Source organism: Triticum dicoccoides, chromosome 1B, assembly GCF_002162155.2.
Source record: "Triticum dicoccoides isolate Atlit2015 ecotype Zavitan chromosome 1B, WEW_v2.0, whole genome shotgun sequence".
NCBI classification, from domain to species: Eukaryota; Viridiplantae; Streptophyta; class Magnoliopsida; order Poales; family Poaceae; genus Triticum; species Triticum dicoccoides.
The window spans coordinates 499854703-499858628 of record NC_041381.1 but is presented as its reverse complement, the minus strand read 5'-3'; the positions used below and the strand labels follow the sequence as shown (position 1 = coordinate 499858628).

Genomic DNA, 3926 nt, shown 5'->3' with positions numbered 1-3926 from the left:
CGACGAGGAGTAGTTTCATCTAGTAGTTCAAATAAGTAGTAGTTGAATTTATGTATGAAACTATGTTGAATTTGATGTTTGAACTACGTTGAGATGAAGTAGTAGTTGGTCGTTTTAATCTTCACTTTGGACCATCTGTTGGAGTTACTCGTCTCCATTTTGGACCATCTGTTGGAGTTGAGCATTTTTCGAAGATGTAAAAAGCACTTTTGATGCTCCAAATTTTTACATCACCGGCTTGGAGCACCAAAATATACATCATCTATTGGAGATACTCTGAGTAACATACTATGTTACTACCACATGACTCCTTTTCCTCATAAATTACTTGCCGCATTATCTATTTTGCCTAGATATGTGTGATGTCATCATTTACGTTACTCCCACTATGAGTGACCTGATACAACTTATTTTGGGACGAAGGAAGCCCACCAATGAATATGTATTTTTTTTGCAAAATGAATCTGTAATTTTATACTTCTTTTTGAATAGTTTGGATTGCTTACCACATGTGTCACATGGTTATAATTTTATTCTCCTAGTAATGATAGATTGACGGTAATGACCGCGGAGGCATGTTAGATCAAAATATTGGACATTGGTGCTCCGTGTGCCAAAAATATGTTTCCATTTCTTTTTCTGTTTATATCAAAAGATCACGGAACAACCCACACCTACAGTAACCTACAGGTCTGCACAAATTTGAATTTGCCTTTCGGACCCCTTCTGCTTGCAATTTTCGTACAGCATGCCGATTCCAAAATTATTTTTTGAAACCTTCTGAGGTGGTAAATAACATCCAGGTCTGCATGCATGATATCCTTGATGGCTTTTTGTACACTTCTCAAATCTAAAAAAGCATTTTTCTTGTGCGCACCAGGAGTAGTTACTGCACAAGACCACTCCTGCTAGCTAGCTAGTCAAACAAATCCGTTGAAGCCACTCCTGACGGGACGGGACGTAACGGGAGGAGAGGCGTCGTCATTCTTTCCCAAGGCTGCGCACTGGCACTGGCACGGCCGCAGCTTGGCTTCCGTGAGAAGGAGAGGAGAGGAGAGGAGGTTGATTTCGAAATTCAAAATTCGAACTCCCGTCTTCCTTCCGTTAACTACCTCCCGCCCCCAGCGCTCTCCCCTCCCCTCTCCTCTTCATATTCGCTCGGCTGGCCTCTCACGGAACTCACTCCCCACACCGCCTTCTCCCCTCCACCTTCCTCAACGCCTCTTGCGCAGCGCAGCGCGGCGCGGAAAGGAGAGACGCAACGCACGCGACCCCATCCACCACCACCCATGGCGACGGCGCCGCCCTCGCCGTGCTTGGACCATCCTTTGGACGACGACCTCCACGACCCAGCAGGTATCGTACGTCGCCGTCGAACCGCTGCCTGTCAATCGATCGTTCCGCGGCCGGCCGGGTCGATCGTTTCATCCATCCATCGGTGCCTGATAACTCGATCGCCTTCCGTGCACGCAGAACCTGAGCAGATGGGCGTGAGGAAGGTGAGGCTGCCAGGCCGCCGGCGCCTGTGCAAGCTCGGCGACATCTCCGACGACGACGACGACCAGCCCGATGCTGCCAGCTGGGAGACGGAGGAGCCCAGCGGGATATTTCCGGATTGCAGAGACGAGGAAGACGCGACGGACCAGGAGGAGGAAGACCACCGCGACACCAACACGGAGGAGTGGGAGGAGGCGGAGGAGGAAAACCACCAAGACACCGACACGGAGGAGTGGGAGGAGGAGGAGGAGGAGGAAAACCACCAAGACACCGACACGGAGGGGTGGGAGGAGGATGACTTCCAGATGGAGGCCCCCGCCAGGAGCGGCAAGCCGCCGTACAGGCTCCGTGCAAGGGTGTTCAAGATGCTGTACGCCCACCAGCGCGAGGGGCTCAGCTGGCTCTGGTCTCTGCACTGCAGGGAAACCGGTGGAATCCTGGGGGACGACATGGGGCTTGGCAAGACAATGCAGGTCCCTCCCTCCCTCTAACCCTTCCTCATTCATCCATTTTCCTCCTTGAAGCAATTTCAGTTAATGAATCGATTATAAATTGTATCCATCTCACCATTATCGACTCTGTTTCACCCTTGATTGTACTCCTGCTTAGTGTTAGGAAGGATCAGGGGAGCCCTTGCCCTACTTGTTTCAATCGCTTATGGCTCTCTTACTGTTAGATTAGAAGATTCCTGTGGATATTTGCTGCTACTAGTTAGACTGCAGAAATTACTCTGAAAAGAGCTGCATCTTCAGTTTATGCATTTAAGGGACTGAAACCAATTAGTATATGTCATCTGACACAAGGATAAATTTTAACTTGGAATGGTACTTTGATGCTCCACAGTCAGGCTGGACGTGGCGAGCGGGCTTTTGGCCCGGCTCGCGGCCCGCTAAGGACCGGACCGAACGGTCCTGGCCCGGTAAAATAATCACTCGGTCCGAGCTCAAGAATCAGGCCCGACAAAGCTTCGGTCCGGTCCTGTTTTTGACCGAGCCGACCGAGCGGACCGAGGATCCCAGCGGCGACTCTCGCGTGGGAATTCACCTGCGCGACATGGAGGAGCAGTGTAGGGAGGGCTGCAGCTGCCTGCGACGTCGACCGTCGCCGCCTTGACCTGCCTGTAGTAGACTCCGTCCTGCTCGTCTGACTGCTGTCGACCATGTCGGTTTACAACGGCTGTCGAAGTTTTAAAAAAATACAGTTTCGTCAGTTGTAGCCATAAGCTGTTATATTCAGTTTCGGCAGACAATGCATCTTTCTTCAGTTTCGTCAGAAAATACAGTTCTTGGAAGAGCACTGCCATGGCAGCCGTTTCAGCACAAGACGCACGTAGTTAAGGCAGGCCTACATCTGGGAGAAACACTCGATCGGCCGTGATTTTCGCATCCACCAAATCAGGCAAGTACTTTTTGGACTTTCTATAATCACGGGCCATCACCCCAAGATGCAGTTTCCTTTTATTCGGTCGAGCAGAAAACAAAATATACGAGAGAAAGACGGCTTGATCTGAAAATCTTGGTGCCATTTGAGGAATAACTACACGTCAGATTTGCTCCTCTTATCTCGGCAAGACCCGCACCCAGAAAATCGTGGCCTGATAGATGTGCTACATTACTTGCATGCAATAGGAAAAACTGCTAATGAACAAATATGTGCAGGTTCGTGGATAATAGCCACGCCGCCCAGCGCACACGTCGCCCACCTTGCCGCCGGCGCTCCCGCATGTCACCCACACTGCCACAGCACCGCGCACGTCGCACACTTCGCCGTCGCACCCGTGCAAGTCGCCGCCGGTGATCGTTGGCCGGTCCGCTCGGTCCGGCCCGGGCTTCGTCGTCGTCGGTCCGGTCCCTGAAATCAGGACCGCCGTGCTGCTCGGTCCGGTCCGGTCCGGACCGCCGGCGGCCGGTCCAAACGACGGCTCGGACCGGGACCTGACCGGCCCGGACCGTGTCCACCCTGACTCCACAGCTTCCTATGTTTTCATCTAGATTGGCTAACTTTTAAGCATATATAGAAAGATTGGACAGTATATTAAGTAGACTTATTGTATTTAGTAAATTTATCAGACAAGGATATAATTTATTTCGTTGCCATCACATGCTTAATTATACTTGTTTCCAAGCTAACTAATTAGCCTGTTGTGTGCAAATTGCATTGGCACTTGTTCCCTTCAGCCACAGCACATATTTTCAGTATCAAGTTGGTATTGCAATGTCCTGGATTCCTGATTGAGAGCCTTGCATCCTTAATTTTATCTTGCAGGTTTCTGCCTTCTTGGCAGGATTGTTCCATTCTGGTCTAATACAGAGGGTGCTAGTCATCGCCCCGAAGACACTTCTCACTCACTGGATCGAGGAGCTTACAGTAGTCGGTCTCAGGCACATGATCAACGAGTAGGACCCCCTATTACAGCATATCGTCGTCCC

The 3926-nt window shown here is 50.5% G+C and overlaps 1 pseudogene; it reads left to right on the top strand.

The window, feature by feature from the left end:
* The first annotated feature begins 3535 nt into the window (after positions 1 to 3535).
* Positions 3536 to 3926, top strand: part of LOC119344521 — a 10818-nt pseudogene continuing 10427 nt past the window's right edge.